General features: G+C 35.8%; 1 protein-coding gene across 1 annotated transcript in view; it reads left to right on the forward strand.

Moving 5' to 3' along the window:
- Positions 1-23,324, forward strand: part of LOC136039258 (zinc finger protein 34-like) — a gene marked incomplete in the record, with an annotated part of 140,161 nt that overhangs the window by 17,056 nt on the left and 99,781 nt on the right.

Raw genomic sequence — 23,324 nt, forward strand, 5'->3', positions numbered from 1 at the left:
TTTATGCAAAGTAAAATAACCGTGAATCTTATGCATAACCACCACTTTTTGTGGAAGGACTAAGATTCTCCTGTCAAAAATTAATCTTGAACATTATGGACCGGGTGGATGAGAGCCAAGATCGGTCCCGGGAATAAATTCTTTTGTACTTTCTCAATGACTGTTTTTTATAGTATTACCAATGAGAATGAAGGTGGTAGGTCATTGTAGTGACTCTGGTTACTGAAGCAAAGGATTACGTGCAACAATACTCCGGTTCTTTTTTGCAAGTACATTTTGGGGTTTTATGCCATAACACAAGAGTTCTCAAAAATTTTTCAGAACGAGCCCCTTTTGATTTCAATTTACCTTCCAGACCTGTAAAAAAAGAGGACTAGCATTTTTTAGATAAAACTACAGGTTGTTTGGCATAAAATTGTGTTTCTTGCATGAGGAAAGCCATTGTAAGCTTGTAAATTGCTACAAAAATCACTCAAGGATGAAACCCAAGGCAGATAGTAAGACTTAAGCGAATTTTTGGGCTTGGCAAAATGGATATTGACCATTATAAATCTGGTCTAATCCAAGCAAAGCTCAACTAGTCAAAACTACAGAACTACCAAAAAACCTGTAAGATGTAAAAGTAATTTCAATGAAAAAAGTTTACCTTCTAAGATAAGTGTCAAGTTGGTAGCATAAATTCACTAAGTTTGAAAAGGCAATAGTTTTCCGATGAAAAGAAAGGTTACCAAGTTCATCAGCAACATAATAGAACAAAAGATTAGTATTAGGTAGAACAAAAATAAAAGAGAATGCTTCTTATGTATTTTTGACTGTGACTGTTTTTGCCATTGGCCTATGTGATAGCCTGCACTTCCAGCACGGTTGCAATAACGACACCTTTCTTTCTTTATTTTTTTATGTAGCCCATGGCTTGATGTCAGATAGTTAGTGTGGCCCTTAAAATTAGACGAGTTTTATGTGCCTATTATATAATAAAGCAGTTTAGCAACAGTGGGCTTCGTAATATGCGGCGAAGCGTAAAACGCTAAATGGAAACGAATGTTGAGTCCCTGTAAGATGCAAACCTCTTATGAAAAAACATCAAAACTTCCTTACCTGTACTAATTAGTTTGCGATTTACTTTCTTTAGAAGGTGATTTATTTTCCAAAAGTGTATGTGCTATAAGTGTGTTGTTGCCTGTAATAAACTGTATAGGCCAGATTGTCTTTGGGGAATGTTTTTGTTTAAAAAAACAGTATTCAGTTCTTCAGTTACAAACAATCGAGGAAATTTCTAGCACCTATAAATACACACATCTTGGTATATTTTTCTATTTTTGGCATGTTTCTATTGTTCATGTATTGTTCAGCATGTTTTCTATTTTGTGGTATGTTTCTATTTGTTCTTCTTGCGATAATCAAAGTCCTTAAATTAACTCCTTCGTCAAAAATATTTCAATATTCTAGCCTAGCTTTTATTTAAAAAAAGAAAGAAAGAAAAAAAAAAAGTCTATTCAGTTCTTCAGTTCGAAACAACTGAGGAAATTTCTGGCACCTATAAATAGGCCTACACAGATCTTGGTATATTTTCTATTTACGGCATCGAACCACATACTCTACTACACATAGCTGAAAAATATGAAGTAAAAAAAAGATCCAGAAATTATTTTAAGCATCTGTAATTTTAATGAAAATCGTACAACAGCACAGACGTTTTGTTTTGTTGAATCTTCTCGAGATTACCTGATTAACGGATGCTTCAAATTGTTATTGTCTTTTTTACGACCTTCTTCATCGACGTATTTTAAAAATAGATATTTAGAGTAAATGGCAATAACCTAACGACTTATATTTCAAAGAAAGTGAAAACTTTGTTTACAATCACAGCCTACTTTCACTAAACTTGGCTATGTTCTTTAGATCATTAGCCTTCACCAGACATTGTAGCTTTCAGACAAGCTGATTTTTCTTAAAATGATTCTTTTTTTATTTGGCTCTGAACTTCAGATATGGCTTTGGAGGGGCTCCCAACAAGTGAAGCGTCGATATAAAGCGTATATGAACGGTGTAATACTAAATTAAACCAAGGGGAATATCCTATGAATCAGTTGCAAGCTAAATTCCCATCTTAATTGTTAACAGCCAGAGTATAATCTAGGATGCCCCTGCTCTATCGCCAATAAATTTAGAAAATATTCTTTAATGATAGGTTATGTACTATTTGACTATGTAAGATATAAAACGGTCTTTTCCGTAGTTGGAACCCCTCGAAAGGGTCGATAGAAGTGGATTTTTAGAAGTCGATTAGTGGATTTATATCTGGACTTCTAAGAAAATTAAAATGAATAGGTCTGACAATCCCATGTCTCCTTATGACGTGAACAAAATTTGCTTTTACAGAAAAAAACAAATGAACGTGGATTGTCAATTTGATATACATATACTGATATTATTGTTACTTAAAGTCTTAATAATTCTTAATTTATTATCTTAAAAGTCTTCTAATAAATCTTAAAAGTCTATACTGAAATATTTTCCTTAAAGTCTTAATAATGCTTCATTCATTAAAGTTAAAAAAGTTAAACCATTTAATATACATTTTATTTTCAGTAAAGTTTAGACTGTGTTCTGGTCTTGAGAAGACATGGGGTTTGTCAGCCCTATTTACTGTAATTTCTGTTCGTTTGGCTTTCTTTTATTTATTGATGGTGATTTTACAAATACAGAAGAGAAAATAATGAGGACTTTTTTTTTCCAAGACAGTGAACCAACAAGACTTATTTGAATATTTTCGGCCCTATATCCAAGGGCAGTCTTCAGCAAAGAAAATAATAAACAATAGCACACTTACAATAGAAGTTCTTGGTTAAATATAATAGCCTTGGCATCATTACTTCTTAACGAAAAGTTCAGCCAAGACTGTGTGATAAAAGCTAACATTTTACAAGCTAAAAAGGTTCATTCGTTTCACTAACTGTATTAAAAATTGGAATAATTTTTTATTGTGATATTTGCCTTGTCTGCAGCTAATCTTGTAGTTCTTTTGGGATTGGGCTTGTTTTTATTCGTTCCTATTTTATTTCTATATTGAATTAGATTAGTTTCTATAATTAATTTTGTGTACATAGGGTTGAGTGTGTATTCACCCAAGTCTCTATTTAGGGATGAATTATTATTTAAGTTTCGTTTGATTTCGATTGCCTCGCGGACAGTTTGTTCGGTTCCTAGGTCATTGCTAATTAGAATTGTTTCGTCAAATAGAACAAATAGAACATGTTTCGTCACTATAGAACATAATGGTTTAGATTTTCAAAAATATGATTGCTTAAAGCTGAATCGAAAGATATGGAGTTATTTTTAAATTTCAATTATTGAAAAAAAAAACATATTTAAAAAAAGCAAATATTTTTAAAAAGCCAAATATATTTAAAAAAGGCAAATGATTTAAAAAATAGTCCTCGTTATTCTCTATTATGGAAAGGCAGTCTGGTCTTCGTCATTATCTGTGATGGTAATTTGTGGAAGCTTAACACTTGGAAGATTATTTGACTTTATTTCTGCTCGTTTTATGGTTTAATGGAGCTCATTACTTTTCTGCTGAAAAATGAATTTAGGGGAAAGGCTTTTTATATTAATTGTTTTTGTCAACCTGGATAGTTGTGAGGGCCTACTGCTTTTAAACCGACACATATTCAGTGCTCTTTTCTTCCTTAATAGTTTAAGATCACGAAGAAGTATAAAGGCGATTCAATTAATACGCAAGTGTTATTAATTTTCTTCAAGATGCAGGTGTTTATTACGTAATAGGGGAATGTTCGTTTACTTGTGCAAATGTCTTCTTCAAGATTTCTGTGGTTGTTGCGTAATAGGGAAGGCTTATCTATGTTGAGGGAGACACAATCTTGCGTGACATGTTAGATTTATTGAGAATGACGTAATCTAGCATGACTAGTTTCTTGAGTGGCCGGTGGGGACTCCCCGTTTGTAACTGAGAAAGGGCACACATATGGGTGCTAAGCAATGACGACGCACACTTGGGCATAATGACGTTTGCTTTTGTTTCAATGAGTCATAAATATTAAATTTCTTAGTATACGGAGAGTAACCAGGAACAAAGAACGTTTCTTCGCTAGTAAAACAAACACGCAAACGAAAAAGAAAGTAATACATTTTTGCATTTGGTTCAACTTCAGCCATAAAGTTTAAAAATCCTACTACAAGGGGGGAAAACCAGGAACGGTAGTGAGTGCTCGCAGCTTTTAAACCAACACATAGACGCCACTCTTTTCTTCCTTAAGGGTTTAAGATCACGAAGAAGTTTAACGGTTGGAATAAGGAGAGTAACTAGGAAAAAAGAACGTTTTCTCACTAGTAAATGAAACACGCAAGCGAAAAAAAAGAGACATTTTCTTTCAGTCGGTTCAGGATGGGTCTTAAGTTTTAATATTCCTACTACAAGAAGAGCAACCAGGAAGAAAGAACGTTTTCTCGCTAGCAAATGAATCCCGCAAACGAAGAAAAAGAGAAAAATTTCTGCATTCGGTTCCAGTTTGGCCATAAATTTTGAAATACCTGCAACAACTAAAGCAACAAGGAACAAAGACCGTTTTCTCGCTAGCAAATGAATTCCACAAACGAAGAAAAAAGCGATACCTTTTTGCTTTCGTTTCTATATGGGTCATAAATATTAATTATCTTACTATAAGGAGTAGCTAGGAACAAAGAACAGCTTTTCGCTATTAAATGAAACACGCAAACGAAGAAAAAAGAGACATATTTTTGCTATTGGTTCAAGTTTGGCCATAACTTCTAAATTCCTAATACAAGGAGGGCAATCAGGAACATTAGTGAAGACACACTGCCTTTTAAGCGACACATAGCCACTACTCTTTTTTACCTTAATCATTCAAGATCATTAAAGAAGTTTTATGAAGATTCCCTCAAGACGCAGGTCTTGTTAATTTTCTTCAAGATTCAGGTGTAAATTACGTAATAGGGGAATGTTTGTTTACTAATACAAATGTCTTCTTTGAGATTTTTTGGTTGTTACGTCATAGGGAATGTTTATATATGCTGAGGGTGACGCAATCTTGCGGGACGTGTTAGATTGATTGGGAATAATGCATCTCGTATAATTTGTTTTATCAGGGGCCCGTGGGGAATTCCTGCTTGTAAACCAAAGAATTTTGTCAGTTTTAGGACTCGAAAGAGATTTCCCCCAATGGTGCTGTGTGCTAGACACCTGGACCAAGAAAGCCTTCCTAATATTTTGATTCAGGATACTGTCTAGTAGAAATGCTATCATTTTTTTTCGGAAATTTCTTAGCGACATCCAGACAATGCGCAGGGCGTAACAATTTAGACGACCGGGACACGCAGGGCGTGTCCCGGTCGTCATTTTCGTCCCGGTCGTCATTTTCGTCCCGGTCGTCATTTGTGTTCCGGTGTCCCGGTCTGTAATTTCTCTTTGAGTGTCCTGGTCGTCATTTATATTCCCTGTGTCCCGGTGTCCCGGTCGTCATTTGTGCCCCGATGTCCCGGTCTGTAATTTCGTCAGTCGACAAACATGACGTCAGTCGACACACAAAAATGACGTCACTCGGCACACACACACACAGACAACTTATTTATATATATATATAGATAGGCCTCAAATACTACGCTTTATGCAGCAGAAGTTTCATTACTTACAATAGTAATAATAAGAAAAAAAGGTCAATTTCACAATACGTTATCTCGCTAGTAAATGAAACGAAGAAAACGGCGAGCAACCAGGAACAAAGAATATTTTCTCACTAGCAAAAGAATTCCACAAACAAAGAAAAAAGAGACCCCTTTTACGCAAACGAGGAAAAACGAGACACTTCCTTGCCTTCGGCTCAAGACGGATCATAAATTGTAAAATTCCTACTGCAAGGAGGGCCATCGGGAACAAAAAACGTTTTCTTGCTAGCAAATGAAACACGCAAAGAAAGAAACAAGACATAGTTTTTGCATTCGGTTCAAGATTAGTCATAAATCTTAAATTTCCTACTAGAAGGAGGTCAACCAGGAACAAAAGAGGGAAAAATACTGACCAACACACAACGTCAGACGCACAAACAAACAAAGACAGGTACAGAGACATGTAAACAGACGCTCAGTTGCACAAACACGATGGGAGAGAGACAAGAGAAACACAAACACACAAAGACAGGCTAAGTGACCTAAAAACAGACAATCAGTCTCACAAACGCAGTAGGAGAGAAAAAAAACACAAAAAACCATAAATTCAGACACACAAACCCACGAAGACAGACATAGAGACATGGAATGAGACGCTCAGTCCCACAGGTATGGTGGGAGGGAGACAAAAAAAACACACACAGAAACACTAAGTCAGAAACACACACACAAAGACAGGCACAGAGTCATGCAAACAGACGCTCATTCACACAGGCTCGATGGAAAAAAAGAACAAACACAGAAAAAAACACAAAATTAGACTCACGAACAAACAAAGACAGACACAGAGACACACAAAACCACAGCTTGACCACTGCTTTCGTTTCTATGTGAGTCATAACTGTACATTTTTTACTATAAGGAGAGTTACGAGGAATAAAGAACGTTTTCTCACTAGTAAATGAAACACGGAAGCGAAGAAAAACGAGGCAGTTCTTTGCATTTGGTTCAAGATGGATGATCAATTTTTAAATTCCTACTACACAGAGGGAAACCACGAACAAAGAACGTTTTCTCCCTAACAAATGAAACACACAAACGATGAAAAAAGCGACAGTTTTTTGCATTCGGCTCAAGATAGTCATAAATCTTAAAATTCCTACTACAAGGAGGTCAACCAAGAACAAAGGAGGAAAAAACACACAAACAGACAGATTCATATACACAAACAAAAAAAGACAGATACAGAGACATGTAAACAGACGTCCACTCATACAAACACGATGAGAGAGAGACAAAAAACACAAGCAAATTCACAGTCATAAGCACAAACGCACAAAGACAGGCACAGAGACATGCAAACAGAGGCTAGGTCATACAGGCAAAGTGGGAGAGAGACAAAAAGCACACACCTAAAAATACAAAGTCAGACGCATAAATTAGAAAAGGCAGGTACAGAGACATCCACGCTCAGTCACACTGGCACGATGGAAGAGAGTAAATAAACACAGAAAAACAGAAAGTCAGACACACAACCACGCAAGGGCAGATTTAGAGACATAAAAACATAGGCTCAGTCATACAGGCACGGGGCGGGGAAACACGCACAAAAACACAAAATCAGACACTCAAACACCTAAAGACTGGCACAGAGGCATTCAAACAGACCCTCAGTCACAGAGGCACGGTGGGAGAAAGAAAAACCACACACAAAAACACGAAGTCGGGCACACAAAAAACCACATAGACAGGCACAGAGACATCCAAACAGACGCTTAGTCACACATACACGGTGGGAGAGAGACAGAATACACGCACAAAAACACAAAACCATACACACAAACAATCAAGGACTGGCAGAGACATGCAAAAAGACGCTCAGTCACACAAGCCCGGTGGGAAAGAGACAAAAACACGTACGGAAACAAAAAGTCAGCCACACAAAGACAGGCACAGTGACATGCAAACAGACGCTCAGTCACAAAAACACGGTGGGAGATCGACAAAAACACAAAGTCAGACACACAAACACACAAAGATTGACACAGAGACATACAAAAAGACGCTCAGTGACACAGGTACGGTGGAAGAGAGACAAAAAACAAACAAAAACACAAAATCAGACACACAAAAACACTAAGACAGACACAAAGACATACAAAAAGAAGCTCAGTGACGCAGGTACGGCGGGAGAGTAACAACTAATACACACAAAAACACTAAATCAGACACAAAACCACAAAAAGACAGAGACAGAGTAATGCAAGCAGACACTCAACCACACAGACACGGTAGGAGAGAGAGAAAAAACACACACAAAAGCACAAAGTCAGACAATAAAACAAACAAACACAGGCACACAGACATGCAAACAGACACTCAATTGGACAGGAAAGATGGGAGAGATACAAAAAAAACACACAAAATAAAAAATCATGCACACAGACCCACAAAGACAGAGAAAGAGACATACAAACAGATGCAAAGTCACACAGGCACGGTTGGAGAGAAACAAAAAAGACATAAAAACTCGAAGTGACATACAAACACACAAAGACGACAACATACACATGGAAATAGACGCTCAGTCAGACCGGCGCGGTGGGAGAAAGAAAAAACAACACGAAACACACAAACTTAGACCTATAAACACACAAAGACAGCGTCAGACGCATGGAAACAAGCCCTCAGTCACACGGGCACGGTGGGAGAGAGAAAAACACAAAGATAGATATACAAAGAAGGGCAGAGAGGCATAAGAACCGACGCTCAGTCACACAGGCATGGTAGGAGTGAGACAGGAAACAGACACAAAAACACAATGTCAGACATAGAAATACACAAAGACGAGCAAAAAACATGCCAACAGACGCTCACTCACACAGACAATGTGGGAGAGAGACAAAAAAAAACACACTAAAGCCCAAATTCAGACACATATACAAACAAACACAGATACAGAGACGTACAAACAGACGTTCATTCACACAGGTACGGTGGGAAAGAGACAAAAACACGTGCAAAACCACAAAGTCAGACACACAAAACACACAAAGACAGGCACAGAGTCATGCAAATAGACGCTCAATCTTACAGGCACGCTAGGAGGGAGACAAAAAACACACACAAAAACAAAAAGTCTGACGCACAAACAAACTACGACGGGCACAGAGCCATGCATACAGACGCTCACTGTCATAGATACGGTGGAAGAGAAAAAAAACACACACAAAAATACGAAGTCGCTCTTTTTGTGTGCCTGTCTTTGTGTCTTTGTGTGTCCGACTTTCAGTTTTTGTATGTTTTTGTCTCTCTCCCGCCATGGTTGCGTGACTAAGTATTTATTTGCATGTCTCTGTGTCTGTCTTTGTGTGTTTGTGTGTCTAACATCTTGTTTTTTGCTTTCTGGTGTCTCTTATCGTGTTTGTGTGATTGAAGGTCTGTTTGTATGTCTCTGTGCCTACCTTGGTGTATTTGTGTGTCTTAATTGTTGTTTTGTTTGTGTTTTTCGTCTCTCTCCCATGGTGTTTGTGTGATTGAGCCTCTGTTTGCATGTCTATGTGCCTGTCTTTGTTTTTTTTTATGCACCTGACTTAGCGTTTTTTTTGCGTTTTCGTCTCCCTTCCACCTTATATGCGTGAGTTAGTGCCTGTTTCTATGCTTCTGTGCCTGTTTTTGTGTATTTTTGTGCCTGACTTTGTTTTTTTGTTAGTATTGTCTCTCCCCAAACGTGCCTGTGTGACAGAACGTGTGTTTGCGTGTCTATTGATTTTTCCTCGTGAAACTTGTTGTATATTGATTTTTTTTTTCTTTTGTGAAACTTAATTTATCTTGATACAAATGGTAGGTTAGGTCGGTTAGGTTAAATTACCTAGTAGCATGTAAGAAAAGGTGTATAAGTTTTATGAAGAGAAAAATGAACATGCAACAGGTTTTGTGAGGAAGAAACTAAAACACAACAAGTTCCTTGAAGACATAAATCAAGATACATTAAGTTTCTTGAAGAAATAATCCACATGCAACAAGTTTCATGAACAAAAATCAGCTTGAATTGTGTTTCACGAAGAAAAATTAACATGCAACAAGTTTTTCGATACATGCAAACAGACGTTCAGTCAAACAGGCACGGAGGGAAAGAGACAAAAAACACACGCAAACACAAAGTCAGACACACAAACACTCAAAGACAGGCACAGAGTCATGCAAATAGACGCTCAATCTTACAGGCACACTGGGAGGGAGACATAAAACACACAAAAACAAAAAGTCAGACGCACAAACAAACTACGAAGGGCACAGAGCCATGCATACTGACACTCACTGTCACAGACACGGTGGAAGAGAGAAAACACACATACAAAAATACGAAGGCGCTCTTTTTGTGTGCCTGTGTTTGTGTCTTTGTGTGTCTGACTTTAAGTTTTTGTGGGTTTTTGTCTCTCTCCCTCCATGGCTGTTGGACTAAGTATTTATTTGCATGTCTCTGTGTCCGTCTTTGTATGTGTGTGTGTCTAACGTCTTGTTTTTGTGCTTTTTTGTGTCTCCTATCGTGTTTGTGTGATTGAAGGTCTGTTTGCATATCTCTGTGCCTACCTTGGTGTATTTGTGTTTCTCAATTGGTGTTTTGTTTGTGTTTTTCGTCTATCTCCCATGGTGTTTGTGCGATTGAGCCTCTGTTTGCATGTCTGTGTGCCTGTCTTTGTTTGTTTATGCGTCTGACTTAGCGTTGCTTTTGTGTTTTCGTCTCCCTTTCACCTTTTCTGCGTGAGTTAGTGTCTTTTTCCATGCTTCTGTGCCTGTTTTTATGTATTTTTGTGCCTGACTTTGTTTTTTTGTTAGTATTTTACGCCTTTCCCCAAACGTCCCTGTGTGACAGAGCGTGTGTTTGCGTGTCTATTGATTTTTTCATCGTTAAACTTGTTGTATATTGATTTTTTTTTCTTTTGTGAAACTTAATTTATCTTGATACAAACAGTAGTTTAGGTCGGTTAGGTTAAATTACCTAGTAGCATGTAAGGAAAGGTGTACAAGTTTCATGAAGAGAAAAATGAACATGAAACAGGTTTTGTGAGGAAGAAACTAAAACACAACAAGTTCCATGAAGACATAAATCAAGATACATTAAGTTTCCTGAAGAAACAATCCACAAGCAACAAGTTTCATGAACATAAATCAGCATGAATTGTGTTTCACGAAGAAAAATTAACATGCAACAAGTTTCATGATACATGCAAACAAACGTTCAGTCACACAGGCACGGAGGGAAAGAGACAAAAACACACACGCAAACACAAAGTCAGACACAGAAACACACAAAGACAGGCACAGAGACAAGCAAACAGACACTCAGTCACACAAGCGCGTGGGAGTGAGACAAAATACACAAAAACCCAAAGTCCGACAAGCAAGCACACAAAGACAGGCACAGAGACATGCAAACATACGCTCTGTCACACAGGATCATTTGGGGAGGGACTTAAATTTCTAACAAATCCACAAATTCAGACACAAAAATACACAAAAAAAGGCACAGAAGCATGGAAACAGACACTACCTCACACAGACAAGGTGGAAGGAAGACAAAAACACAAAAAAGTTCAAAGTCAGACACATAAACAAACAAAAGACAGACACAGAGACAAGCAAACAGAGGCTCAATCACACAAACACCATGGGAGAGAGACGAAAAACACAAGCAAAAAGACAAATTCAGACACACAAATACACGAATACAGACACAGAGATTTAGAAATAGACGCTCAATCACACAAACACAATAGGAGAGAAAAAAACACAAAAACAAGACCTTAGACACACAAAGACACAAAGACAGACACAGAGACATGCAAATAAATGATTCGTCACACAGGCATGTCGGAAGAGAGACAAAAACATAAAGTCGGACACACAAGCACACAAAGACAGGCACTTTTTGTTTTGATGTGTTTTTTATGTCTCCTTCCCAGCGTGCCTTTGTGATCGAGCGTCTGTTAGCATGACTCTGTGCCTGTCTATGTGTGTTTGTGTGTCTGACTTTGTGTTTTTTCTCTCTCTCCCTCCGTGTCTGTGTGAGTGAGCGTCTTTATGCATGTATCGTGATACTTTTTGCATGTTATGTTTTCTTCGTGAAACATAATTCATGCTAATTTTTGTTCGTGAAACTTTTTGCATGTGGATTATTTCTTCAAGAAACTTAATTTATCTTGATTTATGTCTTCAAGGAACTTTTTGTATTTTAGTTTCTTCTTCACAAAACCTTTTGCATGTTCATTTTTCTCTTCATGAAATTTGTACGCCTTTCTTACATGGTATTAGGTAATTTGACCTAACTGACATAATCTACCGTTTGTATCAAGATAAATTAAGTTTCACGAAAGAAAAAATCAATATACAATGACCTTCGTGAAGAAAAAAATAAAATAGGACAAGGTTTGACCCAGAAAAATTAACGTTTAACAAGTTTCAGGTAGAAAAAAATTATCATATAAAAGTTTCAGGAAAAAATACAAAAAATCAACATACTATCAGTTTCGCCAAGAAAAAAAAAACACAACAAGTATCACGAAGAAATAACATATGAGTTTCATTTATAAGAATTCAAGATGCAAGATGTTTCACGAAGAAAAATAAACTTAAAATAAGTTTCAAGAGGAGTAAATCAACATACAAGAAGTTTCACGAAAAAAATTCACATAAGACATGTTTCGTGAATAAAAAATAATCAGCACATAAGTTTCTAAATCCTCCTATAAAATATCAGTATAGAACAAGTTTCACGACTAAAAAGCCGACACGTAACAAGTTTAACGAAGAAAAAATAGACAAATTACAAGTTTCATAAAGAAAAAGAAAAACACAACAAGTTCTGCAATGAAAAAATCAAGATAAAAGATGTTTCACGAAGATAATTCAAAATACAACGAGTTTGACAAAGAAAAACCTGAAAAATACAAGAGTTTTTCCGAATATTAAAATTAACATACAACAAGTTTCACGAAGAAAAAATCAGCCTACAACAAGTTTCACGTAGAAAAAATCAACATACATTATGTTTCACGAACAAGAAAATAATCAGCCTGCAATAAGTTTTACGAACAAGAAAACAACACATACATGTTTCACGAAGAAAATATCGAGAAAAATTAAATTTCACGAAAGAGAAATCAACATACAACTACTTCCACGAAGAAAAACTAAAATTCAACATGTTTCGCGAAGAAAAAATAAATATACACCAAGTTTCACAAAGAAATAATCAACATATCAAGTTTCACAAACAAGAAAAATCAACATACAACTAGTTTAATGATGAGAAAATAGTAAAGTACAACAAATTTCACGAAAAAAACATCAACATGCAAATGTTTCACTAAGAAAAAAACAACATAAAGCAAGTTACATGAAGATAAAATAAAAAAACCCACAAGACATGAGTTTCATATTAAATATAAAAATACATGTTTCGCGAAAAAAACAAAACCAACATACAACAAGTTTCACAAAAATAATTGAAAATATAACAAGTTTCACAAAGAAAAAATCCATATGTAACATATTTCACGAAGAATACATCAACATACAATATGCTTCGTGAAGAGAAAAATCAACATACAGCAAATTTCACAAACAAAAAATCAGCGTGCAACAAGTTCCATGGACAAATCCGGTTTCACGAGTGGAAAAATCAACATACAAGTTTTACGAAGTGAAAAATCAACATGCAACAAGTTGCTTGAAGAAAGTTGCTTGGACTAACCCACATGCAACTAGTTTCACGAATCAAAAATTCAATATGCAATATGTTTCACGAAGAACAATATACACACAACAAGCTTCACAAAAGATTTATTGCTTTTTACGAAGACAAAAAAAAACCTAACATAGATTATGCTACACGAACAAAAACTCAGCATGCAACAAGTTTCACGGGCAAAAAAATAACACGCAACATGCTTCACGACGAAAAAATCAAGATACGCTACGTTTCACGAAGAAAAACAACAACGTACAACAAGTATCACGAGCAAAGAATCAATATACAACCAGCTTCACGAAGTAAAAGAAACTAAACATGCAGCAAGTCTCACGAAGAAAAAAATCAACGTACAATAATTTTCATAATGATAAAACCAATATTTCACTAATTATTTTTCCCAATACTTTTAGGATTATAGAAAACTCGCGCATTACTGAAAATACAAAAGTCAAGTATAAAAAAACAGGAATATTGATTTGGGAATCAAAAGTGAATATGTAGCCAGACAACAATAAACAACTCTATAAGGCTTTTCATAGTCTTACACCAGTTATAATATCAGTAACTTTCAGTATACAATTAAAATTATCTTAAAAACAAGAGGGTAAAATTAAATATTCTTTAAATAACCGCAAAGTAGTTGAACAGCATAGAAAAATATTGGATTGATTTATCAGGTAGGATTTTGGTCTCGCCAGCTATAATACCAATAGAGAGTAAAATACAATCTTAAATTGTAAAAATATTTTTTAATGTCAAACAGTTCGGGGCAACGAACTGTAGTAAGGAGCGACCCGGCTCAATAGTAAACGAAACTATAAAAAACGGAATTTTGATACTAAGAGATATATTAAAAGAATTGGATTTTTATGCTGATTTTAAATATATAAGTTTAATCAAATTTAGTCTTACTCATCAAAAGTTTCAAGCCTGAAAAAATTTGCCTTATTTTGGAAAATAGGGGGAAATACCCCCTAAACGTCATAGAATCTTAAAATCATACCATCGCATTCAGCGTATCAAAGAGCCATACAGTCGAAGTTTCAAACTCCTATCTTCATAAATGTGGAACTTCGTATTTTTTTTTGCCAGAAGACCGATCACGGGTGCGCGTTTATTTGTTTTTTTTGTTTTTTCCCAGTGGTCATCGTATCGACCAAGTGGTCCTAGAATGTCGCAAGTGGGCTCATTCTAACGGAAATTAAAAGTTCTGGTGGCTTTTTTAAGTGACCCCAAAAATTGGAGGGCACCTGGGCCCCCTCCCACGCTCATGTTTTTTCCCAAAGTCAACGGATCAAAGTTTTGATATAGCCATTTTGTTCAGCATAGTCGAAAAACATAAAAACTATGTCTTTGGGGATGACTTACTCCCCCAAAGTCCCTGGGGGAGGAGCTGCAAGTTACAAACTTTGACCAGTGTTTACATACAGTAGCCAACTGGTTATTGGGATGTGTACAGATGTTTTCAGGGTGATTTTTTTTTTTGGGGGGGGGGGGTTGAGGGAAGGGGGTTACATGGGATTATTCTTCCTCGGAGGATTTTGTCACGGGGGAAGAGAAATTCAATGAAGGGGGCGCAGGATTTCCTAGCATTATTATAAAAAAAAACAATGAAAAAATAAATATGAAAAATTTTTTTCAACTGAAACTAAGGAGCAGCATTAAAACTTAACACGAACAGAGATTATTACGCATATGAGGGGTTCTTCTCCTCCTAAATACCTCGCTCTTTACGCTAAAATATTTTCAGTAATTTCGACTATCTTAAGGAATTGGGATAATATTTAAGCTTTAATGTAGAGAGCAAGATATTCACGAGGAGACAAACCACTCATATACATAATAAAAGTATAAGAATATAGAACTTCGTTACGTGAGTTAATTCTTAAGTTTCGTATATTTTTTACTAATGAAAACGTTCGTTAAAAATTCAAGTTCTAGTTGCCTTTTTAAGTAACCAAAAATTGGAGGGCAATTAGGCTTCCTCCCCCACCCCTTTTTTTCAAAATCGTCTGATCAAAACTAAGAGAAAGCCATTTAGCCAAAAAAAAAAGAATTAATCTGCAAATTTCATTTTAATAATTTATACGCGGAGAGCCGAAATCAAACATGCATTAACTCAAAAACGTTCAGAAATTAAATAAAAAAAACTAGTTTTTTTAACCGAAAGTAAAGAGCGACATTAAAACTTAAAACGAACAGAAATTACTCCGTGTATGAAAGGGGCTGTTACCTTCTCAAAGATAAAAAATGATGAAAAATAAAATTACGTTAAAGTTTTTACTGTTTAATAAAGTAGAATTGAGAGATAGAGTCAAACTTTAGCGTAAAGAGTGGCGCGTTGAGAAGGGATTTCATACACAGAGTAACTTATTGTTTGTTTTAAGTTTTAATGTCGCTCCTTACTTTCAGTTAAAATTTTTTTTAAATTTAATTACCTGAAAAGAAGATAAAGTAAATCAAGAAGAAAAGAAGATCAATCTGAACTCTGGAAATCCGGCTATTTCTCTCTGTACAACAGTGAATTTCAAACTATGATAAAATTCTAAAGATAGTCTATAGTCCTAATCCTATCCAGATGGCTTTGCTTTGAAATTGTCTACAAACTAATCATAACTTGTCCTTTTCAGAACCAAAACGAGGGCCAGTCATTGAACTGAGCCATTATGCAGAAGTGATACCAAATTAAACGAAAATAAAAATAATAAAGCAACAACCATAAAACGGATTGTTGCTTTATCTTAAAAGGGATTGATCCTAAAAGGGATTGATAATATTTTTATTCAGTAAAAAGTGTTCTTAATTGGTTTGTTTTTACTGTACCAAAAGTCCTATGTTATTTTGTGTTTTCAGTAAAGCTCTTGTTTTCTATAATCCTAAAGTATAGGGAAACATATTTAGGTGGGTTGCTTTATTTGTGCTAGTTTTATTGATTTATAGTAGATAGGTTGTGAAGAATTAATTTTTGTCCGTTTTAAGTTTCAAGTTCGCTCTTTACTTCCCTCGAAAAAACTTTGTTCTTTTAAATTAATCTTTGTTCGTTTTTGATTAGAATTTAATGTAGAAACAACGATGCCATGATCTTTTTTATTTATACAGAATAATGTACGTTCGTTTTAATTTTTAATGTTACTCCTTAGTTTTAGTTTAAAACTTATGTTCAATATTATTTCTAAGTATCACCGATCGAGGGGAGATAAGACACCTCTTGAAAACACTGCAGACAACCTTGACAGTTACAAAAAACGTTCAAAAGTTACGGTTACGAAAAAACGTCTGTAACATAAAGTTCATTATCCTACTTCACAAAACAATATATGTTTTTTAGGAACGTTTATTTTTCGATGAGCAAAAAGCAGTTTTTACTTGGCTGACTTCACCTGAAAAAGTCATAATGAAGACAATGCTTTATATTTTAACTTTACAAAATAAAAATAACCCATATGGTGGTACCTCTTTCTTCATCATTCTTTTGTGTGTCTGCACATAATTATTGAAGATACAACTAAAAAAAAAACTCTTACCTCTAGGTATTATTTTTATTGTTTTGTTACTTAGCATTGGTGCCCCTAAGGGGGCAGAACTCCCCCTTGGCTGGATGACGCTACTTTATATTTTTATATTTTTGTTTTTAGCTTTCTATTATACCGCACTAGAAGTGCCGATTAGACCAGTTAAGCCCCCCCCCCTGCCATAAAGCTCAGCTAATGGGCACCCATGTTATTTAGAAATTATCTTTAAACCGTACTATTCTCGGTAGATATAAATTATAGGATAGCTAAATGAACAAACAAGTTACAAACAAACAATATTAGATAGGGCTATTATAGAATAGAAGATTACTTCCTTGAAGCATTATTAATAGACTTCCGTTTATGCCTTGCGCATATGAGAGCAAACCCTGTAGCACAGTCGATTGAAGCTCTGATTGGCAGTGTGAGGTTCGAACTTCGATTTTAGCTGCCTCAAGGATGGGTGACAGACTTACCAGCTGTTCCTGTAAGATAGACTCAACAAATGAAACGCCGGTTCGATGTCCCATGCATCATCAATGACTCTGGAGGACCTTCAGCTTTATCTTTTATCAGAGAGTCAATTCGCAATCTTTTAAAACATCTTTTAAAACGATAGGATATTTAGTTCTCTAAAGAAATGTGCATACTGTTCTCATGAGGGAACTTGCTGTTGTTACGGCACCTTTAGTCAATGATAAGCAGTTGCTGGTCACGATTCGATGAGCTTCGGTTCAAAAGCAGAGTTTTTTGGCACCCGTGTTTAAAAAAAAAACAGCCTTAAGCGAAACTGCGTTCCCTTTCGATCATTCACATGACTAAGAACTGTTAAAAGTTTCAACCGGGATTTTCATCGGTCATTCACTCCTGAGAGGAAAAGTTAATCTGCTGTCAAAATTCATACCCGAGGCACATCCCAGAATCAGGACAGTTTTTTTACGATTAGCTCATTTAGTAATGAGACCACAATTCTTCCTTTCACTATTTTTGCCTTTTTGCGTAGAAGTGAAGGTTTAGAATATTTGAACGTATATTTGTGTTTGTTTCTTTTAATCATGTAGTGAGATGGTACATGGCTGGTTGAAGACAATGCGTTTCGGTCATCACTGTCACTCTGACTGGCTCTGTTGCATCAAACCAAAGGCTATGTGTGTGGACGTTGGTTTATAATTAATTTTTTTTTAAACTAAGTTGTTCTAATGGAGGTAAAAAGCGAAGCTGATGATTAGAATGAGCACAAATTATTTCTTCGTCGACAATGCAAGATGTATGCAAAAAACCAGCTCGAACAAACTAACGCATAATATTTTTATATGTGGGGTTCTAAAACTGACGCTTTACTGAAGAATAAAACAAACTGATCTAAAAAAAAGGATTTTGCCTTAGAGACAGCAAATTCTATGAATAGCCCACACAAAACAAAAGAAATGTTTAAGCCTCTTGATAGTCTTTCAGCGACCATGATATCGATAACTTAAGCACAATTTTAATCCTCTGACAAACTCTAGCAAGCTCAGTTTCCAATAAGACGCTAGTTTTTAAAATTCTACGGGTATAGGGAAGTTAGTTTATTTGAGCCAATTTTGCTGGCATATCTTACGTAATCAGCAAAGCAATAAATTTTGTTCGTTTTAAGTGTCAAATTCCATCTTCACTTCTGTAAGGTAAACTTAGACTTTTCAAATAAATTTTTGCTCATTTAAAAAAAATATTAAACAAGTCGTGGTAACAAACTCCAATCAAGGATAACAATAGATACATAGAAAAATAACTTTTTATGCTTATTCCAAATACATAAAATCCGTTATGTTTAATTTTGCCATTCGAAAGTTACAAGCTTAACAAAATTTGTCTGGTTATGAAAGAATGGAGGAAGCACCCCTAAAAAGTCAAGCGATATTACTGGAAATTAGCCTTCAGTTTCAGCGTATTAGAGAAGATACAAGCTACTATCTACAAGATCGTGGAATTTTGTAATTTTTGCCAGAAAGTGCTTTTCCTTTCCCTCCAGGGTTGATCATATCCAGCGAATGCTTCTACAAGGTCTGAAGGGGCTCATTTCAACTAAAATCAAAAGTTGTAGTGCCATTCTTATTGGTCAAAAGGATTGGAGGGCAACTAGCCCCTCCTCCAAATACATTTTATAAAGTTTTTTATACCTTGGGTGACGTAAATTTCTATAGTCCCTGGAAACACGCTGTAAGTTATGCAATTTTTTCATTGTTGACATGCAGTTTTTCTTATTTGGAAATTCGCAGAAAATTTTGGGGGGTAATTTCCTGCGGGGAAAGGGAATTTCCCACGGGAAAATGTTCCGTAGGGATAGAAGTTTCCGAAGGGAATTTTTCTAGAATTTTTTAAAATTTAATCATGGTTGTAGATGTAGCTGCAACCTGGTAAAAAACGAGCTAAAACTCATAGTAAGAAAAAGTTAGAAAACGCGTTTTGAAAAAAACTGCAAAGTGAAAAAGATAGCCATCTGACACAGAACAAGGAATAGTAACTGTTGTTTCGGTTAGTCTTAAAAATAAAAGTTAGTTCGAAAAGAAATTTATGGTGATTTCCAAAAAGAGCCTGAACCACCTTGAAAATGGTCTCAGATCATAATAAATAGGTCACCATTGGAATCAGCTTGGTAGAAAACCTGACATACGAAAACTACAGTCCTCCCCCTTTGTCCAAAAATCGCTTGTTTTATTCAAATCATCGTAGAGGAGATCAGAGACATTCCGCATAGACGTCATAAAAAAATCATGAGGCATTGTATACGTCTTCAGCGGCTATCCAAGAATCAAAATCAGAGTTTTGTCCTAGCCAACTCTTTAACATGTTTTTGTCTGATACATTCCATTGTTTTTAACTTTCTGTAATTCATCATCTTCCATGTCACGTAGACCATATGTCAAGTGTTTATTGTCTAAGGCAATGGAAACCTTAAAAAATTCAGTGGACCATAAGTAGTTCCTTTTTTCAAAAACATTAGTAGTTCGATTGATTCGAACTGTATCACTGACATTGAATTTCTTCTTTATAACTTCCCTCCCTTCATTGGAATTATTATTTAAGAAAAATGTCAAGTGTATTGCCATCTCCTCGATGAAGTCACATGGGCGTAGAGTTGGACTGGGACCAATGAGGACGTTGACTATAGATCAACATGATTTTATCCAAATCCTTAATATTGTATTAGAGAACGAACTGTTGCCTATAGTAAGTGAAACATTTTCTAGTAAAGAACAAATCACGACTCTAGCAAAGAACAGACTACAAATCTTGTAGTAAATTACCCAGGTTGTAGCGATAGCCTGCAACCTTGTAAGAGACGATTATAAAAGAACTAACTGTCGTCTATGGTAAATGAAAAAGTTTCTTGTGAAGAACAAGTCATGCTTCTATCAAAGAACAGACCATAAATCTAGTATCAAAGAAATCAAGAATTTAGTAATAAGCAAATGATAAATCTGGTAAAGAACAAACCTCAAATCTAGGAAACACGAAACCGATAATATAGAATAGAACGTTACATTAAAGATCGGAATAGTGATATATTGGTATTGTTTAAGTTTTTATACCATATGACTGTGGCTGTTGGTAAGGTTATAGTAACAGAAGATCATCATAAAAGCAAACCATTGTATATATAACACTTTTTGAGGATAGTTAGCAGTTCTTTGAGGTTCGTCTCTTACTATTCCAAAGAAGGGAAAGCCGTAGTTTTTTTTTCTGTTTTTAGTCAGGTTTATATCAAGGCAAGGTCTTAAAAGTAAATTTGTGGTCACATTTATGTGAAAATGTGGAAAAATGAAAAAAATTGATTCATGAAGAAGTTTAGTTTAAAAGGCTAGAGCAAAAAACCAGTTTATTGGCTTGAAAAATAAAGAAATTTGCTAGATCCGGGTTGCAGCGGTAGATAGCAACCTAGTAAGAGGCGATCACGTCCCTTAATAAAAACTATATTAACCCATAACCCCTAAAATAGAGTCAGATCAAAACAAGAAATATACTATTAGAATCACCTTGTCTGAATCCCCTATATAGGAAAATCAACGTCTTTTTCTTTCTGTTCGGATAGCTTGGCACTGGAGCATGTTAGAGAGCTGTTTAATGGCTCTGTTTAAAGCCTAGTGGAAGTCTAAACATTTTACTCCCTAGTCAATTCTTTTTCAGAGGCGGCAACTCGGTCAAAGACGAAGTTACCAGCTTTCTTGGTCGCTTCAACTAAACAAATATGAGAAGGTTGGACTTAAGAGGTTTCTCACTCAAAATTACGATTAATGTATTGTTATTCTTTGTAATTTGGCAAGTAAATAGGAAGATTTATTTGCAAAAGAACTATTATTCGAGGAGAAAATTAGAGAAATTATTATTCGAGGAGAAATATTTTTGGGGGAGGGGGAGGGGGGTTCAACTCTTAGGTAAGAAATACCAGGAAAACACGGGAAAATTAAAGATTTCGCTGGGAAAATTAAGCATTTCGTAATATTTGGAGGAAGGGGTGAATCCTTACCCTATGGGCGTGCCTGTGGTCTGGTCATCATTATTTGCCAGGGTGAGGTATAAACTTGTCGAAATTACAAATAAGAAATACATGTTTTCGAGTTTTTACTTCATGCAGACCTATTTACACAAATAAAATTTAAATCATTGCTTGTAACGAAGTGACCAATTTACTTTATTCTATTTATCTATACGGGTCCATAAAAATGTTCTAAGGGTTGAGTGCTGCTTGTGCATTTGTATATTTGAATTTGAATTCGGCTAAGACAGCAATCACACATGACAACTACCTAAACCTAGCATAATTGGATTCATATAAACGGTTCTCGTATCTCTATACTTCTTGGCAACCCTCCGTTGACAATAACAGCGCCTCAAAATAAAATTTTTGTAGATTTTGCAGCATTTTGTTAAACCAGAATTCTTGGTCAAGACAAATCTTTTCATGATATAATTCTCTTTCCCCTAAAAATATTACAAAGTATACAAAATCAACATCACAAAATTCCAATTGCATTTTGAATTTGGTAATAATAGTTATATGTTCTTTTCAGCTTTATTTCCCCATTAACTTTATTTTCAAGACAGGTATTTTTTAGCGCTATCCACTCTTCCATTGTGAGCCCTTTCGCAGTCAAAGGGCAATTTATCTCCAAAAGAACTCTCACGCGACGGAAAAGTTACTATTCGGTTGGGACTGTCCCCTAAAAAGCCATATTCTTTGTGAATCAAAAGCCCAGCAGAGTTCACAATGCAACTCGTTTTCTTTGCAAATGCTGCAATAGCTACAAGCTCATACATATGACCATGCTCCAATGTCTGGTTGCTTTTGGGATACAGCAGCTGCCAAACTAATGAACCTACAGTCTTCACCCCCCTCTAACTAACGGCACCAGCTACGGAAGTAGCAATTCTGTTTAAATTTTTCTGTATTCTATCCAGTTATTATCGATAAAATTTCTCTGAAGCCTAGTGGCTTTTTTGATACTGAGGATTTCCGTTGCAGTACATTGGAGACCGGTAAAAAAAATCTGTTTTTGCAATTTCGAGTGCATCACAATCATGATCGCTTGCGTTCGAGCCATAGTTTTCGTCTGTTCTGGTTGGCTCCCTGGTTCCTTTCGAAGGGAGTTTTGTGGAAGTATTAGTGAAAAGGCGGTTTCTAGTCAATAGTTTTTTTTTAAGTCGAGCAGCAGTGATGGCCCACTGCTGTGCACCTGTGAGGTAACGACTGAGTGACCTTTCGTAAATCGGATTCCTGATGCTTTAATACGCTCCCACGCTAATTTTTTCCCAAAGTCGTCGCATCAAAATTCTGAGATAGCCATTTTATTCAGCATAGTCGGAAAACTTTATAACTATGTCTTTGGGGACGACTTACTCCCCACAGTCCCCGTGGAAGGGGCTGCAAGTTACAAATTTTGACAAGTGTTTGCATATAGTAATGGTTATTGGGAAGTGTACATACGTTTTCAGGGGGATTTTTCGGATGGGAGGAGGGGTTGAGAAGAGGGGTTATGTGGGGGAAACTTTCCACGGAGGGATTTGTCATGGGGGAAGAAGATTTGAATGAAGGGGGCGCAGCATTTCTAACATTATTTAAAAAAAACAATGAAAAAATAAATATGAAAAAGTTTTTTTTTTCAACTGAAAGTAAGGAGTAGCATTAAAACTCAAAACGAACAGAAAATATTACGCATATAAGGGGTTCACCTCCTCTTAATACCTCACTCTTTACGCTAAAGCATCTTTAGTAATTTCAACTATTTATTCTACGGCCTTTGTGATTCAGGGGACAAAATTTAAGCTTTAGTGTAAAGAATGAGGTATTGACGAGTGGGCGACCCCTCTCATATCTATATATATATAAATAAGTTGTCTGTGTGTGTGTGTGTGTGTGTGTCGAGTGACGT

Source organism: Artemia franciscana, chromosome 2 (assembly GCF_032884065.1).
Source record: "Artemia franciscana chromosome 2, ASM3288406v1, whole genome shotgun sequence".
NCBI classification, from domain to species: Eukaryota; Metazoa; Arthropoda; class Branchiopoda; order Anostraca; family Artemiidae; genus Artemia; species Artemia franciscana.